This window comes from Zalophus californianus, chromosome 5 (assembly GCF_009762305.2).
Source record: "Zalophus californianus isolate mZalCal1 chromosome 5, mZalCal1.pri.v2, whole genome shotgun sequence".
Lineage (NCBI taxonomy): Eukaryota > Metazoa > Chordata > Mammalia > Carnivora > Otariidae > Zalophus > Zalophus californianus.
This window is the reverse complement of record NC_045599.1, coordinates 47,577,510-47,589,925: the sequence shown is the minus strand read 5'-3', so window position 1 is coordinate 47,589,925 and position 12,416 is coordinate 47,577,510.

Genomic DNA, 12,416 nt, shown 5'->3' with positions numbered 1-12,416 from the left:
ATAACAGAATTTATCCTTACCCCACTAAACACGTTCTATTTCCCCTATTTCCATCTTTATTTGTGTCATTATATGGATCACAGCTCTTCTCAGCCTTATACAAGGAGAACTAAGGATAAACTTTCAGGAACATGAGGAAAGAACCCTCTAAGATGAAAAATTAACATGTCCATTTGTTTGCCCTTCATCGAGCTATTAGAGAAAGAAATTCAAAGTCTTTGAAAGAGAATTTATACTGAAATTACATAACATCACAAACAGTATCAGGTCCTTTACTGAATTTTCATATGAGCAATGTGTTTCTCACTTAAGAAATACATAGTCTGTAGGGAAGATATAAAAGAAAGACTATAATAGAAACATAAATTGATATGTTCCATAAGACATTTGCAAAGTAAGGAAGGAAACATGTCTGGTTGTGGAATTAAAGGAAGTCTTGCTAAAGAAGTTGACACATGAAATTGAAGGGGAAACTTTTTGATAAACTGAGATGGAGGCAGGCCTTGCAGGTGGCCTTAATTAAATCAGAAAAGCAGAGAGCCATGAACACTTGATTGTAGGGAACATTACCTATGTTCACTTGACTGAACTCAGAGTACATGTTGAGGCACAATAATAAAAAATGTTATGAGAAATACACATGAGTAAGGTCATAAAAATCCTGAATGGCCACAATCAACAGTGGGAATTTGGTCAATTAGCAATGAGATAACCATTCAAATTTTCCTGGTAAACAACTAACATGCTCAGAAAGTGCCTCGAGAAAGATTAATTTGGCAGTATTAAATTGATTTTGAAATTTTGAAAATTTTGAGATAATACTTCCTATGTAAGTCAAAACTCTTAAACTTGGCTAATTAACTTGTAAGAGTAAAGTATTTAAAGAAGAAAAGGGCTCTAAAACTATATATTTAGTGTATCTGTTTATCTCTACAGTGAAGGTAATAATAGTACTGAACTTCACAGACTGTAGTAAAGATTAAATGATTAAATCTACGTACAACACTATGCAAGTGCTATACCAAAGTTTTTATTGTTATTATCCATTTGACCCTGGACAAGTTATTTAATCTCTCTGTGCCTTGTTTTCCTTATTTATATGATGGGGATAATAATAGTAATCTATATTTTAAGGCTGCAATAAGTTAGTAGATATAAAACTCTTAATTTTCAAGTATATACCAGGTGATTAATAAAAGTTAGCTAATGCTATAATTACCATTATTCTCCATGTACACAAACATAATTGGGAAACATCAGGAAAATAAACTTCTGGCCCATTCATGCCAAACAGCCATTATTAACTTAATAATCAAGTAGATAAGACTTTGTGGCTAACCGACTGAATTTTCCCCAAATATCATGGTGTTTCCTCCCAAAGTACCTTATGACCTACATCAATTACTGATTTGGCTGTGTCAACACAGACATGCTTGACAGGCTAATGAGAGAAGAAATTTTCCAGGAAAAAAAAAAAAGAAATAAGGTGGTGTTTCTTAAATATTTGGGTAAAAGTTTAAGGACTTTTTTAGTTGGGGCAAAAGAGTCCAAATGGGGAGGAAATTTTCAGAAGAATTTTATTAATCCACAAATTAATCCACCTATAAATCTTAATTGCATGCTTGCTTTGTACAAGGTACTAACCTAGGTGCTCTGAAAAAGAAATTATAGATAAGGCTTCATTCTAATGTTTTTTTAAGATTTATTTATTTGAGAGCGCAAGAATGAGAGAGAGAGTACATGAGAGGGGAGAGTGTCAGAGGGAGAAGCAGGCTCCTCGCCAAGCAGGGAGCCCGATGCAGGACTTGATCCCAGGACTCCAGGATCATGACCTGAGCCAAAGGCAGTAGCTTAACCAACTGAGCCACCCAGGCGCCCAAGGCTTCATTCTAATTTAAAAACTGAAATATGTATCTAATATTGCATAACAAGTTACCACAAATTTAGCTTAAAACAACAGAAATGTTTCAGTTGTTCCTGGGCGTATTTTGTTCTATGTGTTAGAGGACACTACGTCCCAAAATTACAAGGAAAGTAAAGCTTGTACATATAAAAAGGTAAAACTGAATAGAGTGAAACAAAGTGAGGGTTACAGAAGGAGAGGGGGATGGGGTAACCGGGTGATGGGTGTTAAGGAAGGCACGTATTGTGATGAGCACTCAGTGTTACACGCAACTAATGAATCGTTGAACACTACATCAAAAACTAATGGTGTAGGACATATTGGCTAACTGAACATAATAAAAAAGTATCTTTAGTGAACAGCTTCCATTTACATTAAAGAAAACAGAATGGGGAAAAAAATCTCAGAAATGTATTATCTCATCTTTGTGGGTGAGGGGTTGGGGAGTAGTGCTGCTGGATTCTCCAGGGATTCACAAGGCAGAAATCAAGGTGTTGGATGGGCTGCTTTCTCATCTAGGGCTCAGGATTCTTCTTCCAAGCTCATTCAGGTTGTTGGCAGAATTCTGTTCCTGCGGTTAAGGGACTAAGGTCCCATTTTTTGCTGCCTATGGGCAGCGGATAATTGTTCTTAGAGCTTGCCCTTAGGTCCTAGCTACATGGTCCTCTCACAATGTAAGAGCTTGTTTTTCAAAGCTAGCAGGACAATCTCTCTCTAATCTGCTATGAAGGAGTTGTGTAACTTAGCATGATCACATGGGAACACATCACTGGCTCCACAAAACATAACTTAATCAAATTAATAGGTTTCACCCACATTCAGGGAGACCCATACAGGATGGGTCCACCAGGGGGTGCAATTCTTGAGGAAGGTCTTAGAATTCTACCACAATGTGTGAATGAAAAAGTATCTGAAATATAGGAAATTCAAACCTAAGGAGGAAAACCCTGGGAGCCAAGGCTGACAAGGGAGAAAATAGTTTGGGGGAAAATTTCTGAAGGGAAAACAAAAAAGGGCAACAGGTCTGAGCAAATCAGATACATGCTGGCAATACTTTCACCCACACCCCTGCTTTCTTCAATAGTTCTTCTATACTGGGAATTTTCAGACTCATGGCCCACTCACCAGTCTCTCTTTTGCTCTCTGGGAAATAGAGTAATGGGAACTTGCGTGGTATGTTAGTATCTTCAGAGCATTTTCTCAGAGTATGGCATTTTACATTTTCTTTTTAAGTAGGCTTCACACCCAGCATGGAGCCCAACAGAGGGCTTGAACTCAGGATCCTGATATCAAGACCTAGCTGAGAGCAAGAATCGGACACTTAACTGACTGAGCCACCCAGGTGGTCCTCATTTAACATTTTTTAATACCATTTCAACAATCAAGAACTTCCCATGTTCTCATTTCCATTCCCTCTTTCTCCCACCACAGTTCCTGACCCATATCAAACACAAACCTACTGAGCTCACCGAACCCAGAAACCACTGCCAGTCTTCAACTGAAACTCAAAAACAACAGAGGGCTCCTGGAATTGTTACTGGGCCGTACAACAACCCAGCTAGATCAGGCTGAGCGACCCTTAGCTTCTCTTCAAGTGAGCAAACTCCTCCAGCATGTGTTTTCATGAAATCTTTCAACACCATTCAGTGAACGAACCATGGAGTTGCTAAAAAATCCTAAGAAGACAATTGAAGCAGGGTATTTTCTATTGTTGGGCAAAGGCCTTGAGATTTTTTTAAGTGCCCAAAGCTCATTACATCACATTTACCAAGAGAAGGAGGGCTTTCTGAGCAAACATTATATGCCCACGATTGTGGAAATAGAACAAAATGAATGCTCTCCAAAAATTCTATTAAGGAGCTTGTCCTATACACATATACACCTACACATGTATGTGGGTGTAGGTGTGTGTGTACATGTGTATACAGGTGTGTGTGCACACAAGTTTCTGTATATATATTTTTGCTAAACCTTCTTATTTATACCCTTTGAAAAGGATAGTAGTACGTTGTGCTACCTAATCTTCTGAGTTTATTTGTCTTAAACACAGCAAACACAGCATGCAATTTTTTCAGATTATAAATAAACACAGCAAGTAACACAGGATGGAAATTCAAACATGCAGGTAAATATTAGATTCAAATGTCAGTCTATCCTAAATGAAAAAAGCATATTTTTTTTTCATTTTCTTATGGGAACATAAAATGTAACTAGTTTCAGTTTATTATTTGTGTATATGAATGCTAAGCCATTCTGTCAGGTGGTTTACAGATTAGGATACAAAATGAAGCAATAAAAACTAAAGACAGAGTTAGAGAAACACATTTTCATCTTATCTTGAAAAATGGTGAACATGGAATAACAAGAGCATGGGGATTCCTAGGTGAAGATATTTTTAAGAGAAAAACAGGAAAAAAATGAGAATTAGAAATGCTGTCTCACATTTTATTATCAATTTATTCTTTCCACAAATAGTTATTGAATACTATGTGACACCCCCTATACAAAGTGCTTTTCCTGTATTTTCTGAGTTTATTTAATCATTTCAATCAACTCAGGAGGTTGGCGCAATCAGTATCATTAGTTTAGGGATGAGAAAATCGAAGATTAGAGATGATCAATAAATTATGTAAGATCACCTAGCTAGTAAATTAGACAGCATGGTTTTGAACCCACAACAAAAGGGACTGAAAAACTTACAGTCGTGAGAGAAGACACTATAGAACAATCAATGAAAACAAATGGCAATGCTAGGAATAAACAGGAGTACCATGTGGAAAAGATTACTACTCAGAAATTAGGGCAGCAGGCAAATGTGCTATTACATTTTTGTCTTCTCAGAAATGTACTTCTCTGTTCTGAGTCATTTTTTACTATTCCTCACCCACTGACTGATTGTGATGAAAGCCTCAATTCTAGTACCCCCTTCCCTTGACTATAGCAATTTCTCCGGGGATGGTTTCTTGACCAACAGAGAGTCAATCCCAGCACTTAGCCAAGTTATTTTCTGACTATGATTGGCAGGAAAGCGTCTCCTTCCTCTTAGATCTCTACACTAGGAGAATGTGAATGTGGAATAGCCTGAGACCATGCCACTTTCCACACAAAGGAAGTTTGTATGCAGAAGAGGAGAATGAAGCCAACAGACAGAGAAAATACAGATGCGAAAGAAAGATTTGACAGCCTACAAATCCTTGGATTTAGTTGTCCCTGGGGCAAGTTTGACCCCTTCTTTATTACCAGATTAGTTACATAGGCCAATAAGCTTTCCTTTCTAACTTAAGCTAACTCACTTAGAGAAACCTAAAGAATACAAGTTGACCAAACAGGAGGTTTGGGTGATCTATAGATTTCTAAGGTTTCAAAGAACAATGCTAGTAAAAAAACAAACAAACAAACAAACAAAAAACAGCAAAAATGAAGAGGTGATTCTAGGAGACATCATGGACAGTTTCCAGAAACTTCAAAACAGGATAAATTTGACAGGATAGAGAACAGAGATTCCAAATCAAATGGAGGAGCAAGATCTTCTGACGGATTATACTGCGGTAGTACCAACTGATTGATTAAACTGTGGTAGATGCAAAGGTATCAACTGAATTTTGCTCTGTACCAAATACACACATTAACCCTCTGTGCAAAAAATACATTAACTTCCCTGGCTAAGTTATTGCAACAATTGGCCCCAACAACTCTCTAAATCAGTTGTATTTGTCTAATTTTTATAATTTCTCACAGATTCCTAAGACCACAATATTGTCAAGTCATTTTTATAAACCTGTTCTTTTCATCTTGTATGTTTCCTCTTTTAAGAGCTTCAAAGCAATGTCCAATTCTGTAACTTCTACCAAAACTTCTCTAAAGGTTTCCAGGTCTCCTCTTTACCAGACAGCACATCTCTTTGGGACTCAGAAAGTCCTACTTTGCATTGATATTTTTCTTGTTAGATATAAAACCAGATACAACTAAAAAATTGAAAAGGCATCTACATTCTGCCCTAAGCTCATATTTATTCATGAATAATCTATTAGCAAAAAATGAGTTCTAGTAATTACAGTCATCAGTAAAATAAGAATCTATCATTAATTAACACACAATTATGTGCTATGGACATGTAGTTAATTCTTGATAGATTCTTATTTCACTGGTGACTAATTACTATGGATTTATATATGGTTACATACAATATGTAAAGTGTGTTTGTATGTGCATGTATTTTCAGAAACATTTCAAATAGCATATAAACTAAAGCATATGGACAGAGACCAAAAGTCTGAGTATATTTATCGTACTAAAATTACTTGTACTTCATTCATTTCTCTTTATTTTATTTTAAAATTATAAATAAAAAATTCCCTTTGGATTAAAGGCAATTCTGTACTTTCAGGATATTCGGGTAGGTATGTCAGGCACCCCTGTATTCATTATGAGTCTCAGGTGAAGAATTCAGGCTTGGACTCTGTCACTTCCTAGTTACATGATCTAGGGCAAATTATTCGCTACATCTCTCACTTGTCTTCTCGATAAAGCTCATATAACTCCTTGCTCATTAAAAACTTGGTTAAGATTCACTAAGTCAATGCTTGGAAAGCCATTAAAAGACTCTGCAGCACATAGACTTCAATTAATGTATTATTAATCATATTTTATCACTATCATCACCATCGTCCTTCTCCAGGTCTCTAAGAAATACTGCAGAAGTAGCAGAGCCTTAACAAAAACTACTGGTTCCTTAACAAAGTGACTGCTTCAACAGATACCAAATTTAAATTCTAACGATGAGTAAGAATTGACAACATGTTTTCCTATGGAAAATGAGTTTTTAGGATGTGCAATACTTTATGACTACAAAGTACAAACATTCTGAGCTGAAAGATTCATGCAAATGTCTCTGAGCAGTGATGTACAGGTCTTCCCTGTAACCTGAATTACTATGGGTAAAAAAATAAAAAATAAAAAAATAACCCCAAAACTCCTATGGTGAAAAACTATGGAACTGCTTCTTCTTTCACACAGAAGCTCCATGAATTTTCTATTTGTAATTTGCTTTCATGTTATTATTGCGATTTTTGCAAAGAAGGAATTAAACTTTCAATAAACCCTTACTGAAACTGGCTCTCTAGGTCTCATTCTCAGTGGGCAATCAAAAAAGAAAATCTGGATTTGTGTGTGTCAAGGTGCCATTTAAGAACTGTCCATAACTTAATAGAAGTTAATAAAAAGATAAGCAAAGACCGTTTTCATTAAGAGTATGTCATTTGTTATCAGGATTAAGTTACATGCTTTCACTAATTGCAATTAGACTATGCCTGCTTACCTGAAGAGCAAATTTCTACTTTGTCATTTTCAATTTTTTGAAAAATAATTTTTCTTCATCTTTAGACAGTCTTGGGACTTTGTCTAATGACCAATCTCTTCTCTCCTTCAACCCAGAAAAATAGACACTGCTTGTTCTCTTTATACATTTTGAAAAAAAAAAAATTCTGAAACATTTTTATTTATTCCTTAACATTTTATCCAATCAGAAAAACAGGTATTTTCCTGAGAAAAAGTTACTATATATAAATTAAGAATTAAAAATTAAAATTTAGTATTCCTCGACTTTTCAGTGAATAATCAGCAACATTTTATGTATATCCTTGTACATGTCCACATATAAACATTTTTTCCAGGGGGCACCTGGGTGGATCAGATGGTTAAGCGTCTGCCTTCAGCTCAGGTCATGATCCTAGGGTCCTGGGATCGAGCCCCGCATCGGGCTCCCTGCTCAGCGGGGAGCCTGCTTCTCCCTCTCCCTCTACTGTTCTCCCTGCTTGTGCTCTCTCTCTCACTCTCTCTATCAAATAAATAAAATATTTAAAAAAACATTTTTTCAAGAAGACAATACTGTTCTTTTATATTCTGTCTTTTGAATTTAACAAATAGCATGAATATTTTCCCATTTCATACAATTTTTATTAAGACAATTTTTCTTAAAGTGTATCTTGTGAAATAGGACATGTTACTTGAAAAACAAAGATTCAAATTTCCCTGATGGCTAATGATGATGAACATTTTTTCATGTGTCTGTTAGCCATTTGTATGCCTTCTTTGGAGAAGTGTCTGTTCATGTCTTCTGCCCATTTTTTGACTGGATTATTTGTTTTTGGAGTGTTGAGTTTGAGAAGTTCTTTCTAGATCTTGGATACCAGCCCATTATCTGTAGTGTCATTTGCAAATATCTTCTCCCATTCTGTGGGGTGCTTCTTTGTTTTGTTGACTGTTTCCTTTGCTGTGCAGAAGCTTTTTATCTTGCTGAAGTCCCAAAAGTTCAATTTTGCTTTTGTTTCACTAGCCTTTGGAGATGTATCTTGAAATCAAAACCACATTGAGATACCACCTTACACAGTTAGAATGGCAAAAATTGACAAGGCAAGAAACAACAAATGTTGGAGAGGTTGTGGAGAAAGGGGAACCCTCTCACACTGTTGGTGGGAATGCAAGTTGGTATTGGAAATTTGGAAAACAATTTGGAAAATTGTTTTGGAATTTGGAAAACAGTGTGGAGGTGCCTCAAAAAAATTAAAAATAGAGCTACCCTATGACCCAGCAATTGCACTCCTGGGTATTTACCCCCAAAAACACAGATGTAGTGAAAAGAAGGGCCATATGCACCCCAATGTTCCTAGCAGCGATGTCCGCAATAGCCAAACTGTAGAAAGAGCCGAGATGCCCTTCAACAGACGAATGGATAAAGAAGATGTGGTCCATACATACAATGGAATATTACTCAGCCATCAGAAAGGATGAATACCCAACTTTTACATCAACATGGATGGGACTGGAGGGGATTATGCTAAGTGAAATAAGTCAAGCAGAGAAAGTCAATTACCACATGGTTTCACTTATTTGTGTAACATAAGGAACAGCATGGAGGACATTAGGAGAAGGAAGGGAAGAATGAAGGGGGGGAAATCGGAGGGGGAGATGAGCCATGAGAGACTATGGATAATGAATCATGGAACACTACATCAAAAACTAATGATGTATTGTATGGTGACTAACATAATAAAATAAAATTAAATAAATAAATAAATAAATAAATAAATAAATAAATAAATAAGTGGGCCTGTCACTCCTGTCCCCTCACACTTGGCGGGGAAAAAAAAAGATTCTCAGATTATGTTATTTGAAAAACAAAGATTCTGTACTCAAGTGCATTTGAGAGCTAAATGGGATTAGCCAGATTTATTTGTTATAGTGACTCTCTCTTTTCAAAGCTAATCTACATTATGATTCCCTAAATGGGAGATTTGTTTCCCAAACATGCTTGGTCATGCCACCCTCCACCTGCAATGTATCTCTTGGACAAGTGCTCTATGGATCATCTTCTAGGAAATGTTATTTTAAACAATGATTTAGTTAGAATGATCGTATAGCATTGTTTCATTTGTACAGACCATAATTTGGTTGTGTATTCCTTAACTACTAGACATTTTAATTGTTTCAAAGTACTTGCTATTATAAAAGAATAAATTTATTTTTCATATATCTTTAGTCTGTTCTGATTTTTTTTTCTTGAAGGTAAATAGCAAGAAGTGAAATTAATGAATAAATGGCAAGATGACCTTTTAAGCCTCTTGATCAAGAGAGGTACTTATCTTCTGTCTGCTATATCTGTATCAGCCTACATTTACACCAACAGAACTGAAAATCCTTATCGCTACCAGTATTTGCTGATACCAGGCATTATCAGTTTTTATATTTATTTATAAATAGGCCAATTAGGTAAATAGAATGAGAATGAGTCAAAAAGAAGTAAGTGAAACTATCTCTATTGGGGAATGACAAGACAATTTATCTAGAGAATTCCAAAGAAGCAGTAACAAATTATTTCAAACAATAAAAGAATTCGGTGAAATAGAAGGATAAAAAATATACATATGTAAGTGACTTTATATACAACAATAACCATAATGATAAAGTAAATCTATTTTAGTAACACAAAAGACTATATAGTAATAAATTTGACAGGAAATATGTAAAAATAAGGAAAATATAAAAACATTCCTAAAAGACTAAAATAGACTGGAACAAAATGAAAGACATCCCCTATTCTTGGGTAGGGCAACCCAACAAAATAAACATGTCAGTTGTTCCTAAATAATTTATAAAGTCAATGCAATCCCAATGAAAATACTAGCAAATTTTATAGAGTTAGAAAAGAGGGAGAGACGAACCGTGAGAGACTATGGACTCTGAGAAACAAACTGAGGGTTCTGGGGGCGGGGGAGGGATGGGTTAGCCTGGTGATGGGTATTAAAGAGGGCACGTACTGCGTGGAGCACTGGGTGTTATACAGAAACAAGGGATCGTGGATCACTACATCAAAAACTAATGATGTATTGTATGGTGACTAACATAACATAATAAAATTTTAAAAAAAAGAGTTAATTCTAAATTTCATGTGTAAAAACAAAGATACAGGAATAGCCATGAAAACACTAAAAAACTACAAAGATTTTTTTAGCACTACTATAAAGGCTCTAAAATTAAAAGTGTTGTACTAACATGTGAGTAGATAAATGAACCAAATGAATAAAAAAACCCAAAAGTAGAATTAAACTCATAAGTAAACTTAATACATGACAAAAGTAGCATTATAAAGCACTGGGAATAAAGATGAGATTTTTTTTTTTTAAGATTTTATTTATTTGACAGAGAGAGAGAGAGCACAAGCAGGGAGAGCGGCAGGTAGAGGAGAGAAGCAGGCTCCCCGCTGAGCAGAGAGCCCAATGCGGGGCTTTACCCCAAGACCCTGGGATCACGACCTGAGCCGAAGGCAGACGCTTAACCAACTGAGCCACCCAGGTGCCCCAAAGATGAGATTTTTCATAAATGGTGTTGGGAAAACTGGATAGACATTTGGAAAAATATAAAATTACATTATAGCTCACACTATACATAAGAACAAGCTCCAAATGGATTAGTGACCTAAATGTAAAACTTGAAACTGTATAGTTTCTAAAAGGAAATGTGGGTGAATTCCTCTTTAAATTTGGTATGGGGAAAAGCCTTCTAACTGTAACTCAAAACCTGAAATTCAATAAAGAGAGGATTATAGATTTGACTATGTAATATTTAATCTGCATGACAAAAACACCATAAGGTTCAGAAACAACCAACAAACTAGGAAAAAATATTTGCAAAATATAACAGAGAAAATCCAGTATCACCTATATATGAAGTACACTCACAAAATGAAGAACAAAGGACTTAAGAAAATGGGGAAAAACCATGGATAGACAATTCACACAAAAAGAAAAATATATACAAAATGCATCTTGAAATATATGAAAAATATTCAAATTCACTCATAATTACAAAAATACAGTTTAAGGCAACTCATTCTGATCTGTCAAGCTGGCAAAAGTTTCAAAAATACGATACTTTATGTCAGTGAGGCTATGAGAAAACAGACCTATTGTATATTGCTAATGAAAAGGCAAATTGGTACAACCCTGTCGACCAGAAATTTGGCATTGTCTAGTAAAATTATGTACTCATTTACCTTTTGGCTCAACATTCCACTTATGAGAAAAAATCCTGTAGATATACCTCCAAAAATACATATGCTCAAGGTTATTCATCATAGCATTGCTTATAATTGCAAAAAGAAATACTGGAAACAACGTGCATGCCCACATATATATGTAAGCACACAGTGGAGTGTTGTTCAGCTATATAAATAGAGAAGGAAGAATGTTATCAATAAACTGAAATGAAGTAATATCCAGACGTGTTCATCATGAAAAAAGCACAGCCTACGTGAATGTGTATAATATGCCACACTTCTGTACGAAAGGTGATATCAAAGTACACGTGTCTGTTCGTGTACCAAGGATTTGTACAAAAGAAATACAGGAAGCATAAACCAGAAACTAAAGAGATTGGTAATGTGCAGATGGCAGGTGGAAAAGGGGTGGAAAGAAGGAGAAAACAGAAACAGAGTAGTGGGGAAGAAGGAGGAGAGACTCTGCTCTGGGCATCTCCTTGTTTACCTCTGACTCTTAAAACCATAGTGACTGTTGACATACCCTTCACAGACTGTAAACTCAAATTATATAAAGAAGATACAAAAGGGAATACCAACATGAAGAAATAAATCTATTTTACAAATGAGTAACCTAACCAAACTTACATGGGGTGGAAAAAAGAATCTAACTGGGAAAACAGTATCTTGACTGAATACTGTAAGGTTAAACATGAAAAGAACTGTGCATAAATGGCCGTCATCTAATTAGTACAAGTGTTTCCCACAGAGATGTAAGTTAGCAATTCTGAAACTACTGCAGTTGAATAAGTAAATATATTATACATAATGAAAGCCAAGTTTCTCATTGTGGAGAAACATTATAAATCAGTTAAGGGGAATGTTTAAATACTGTGGTGTTAGAATGGAATCTGAGGTAGCCATATAAACTCATGTCTTTTAATATAGGTAGAGATGAATAGAAAGTATAGTTGTGTATGT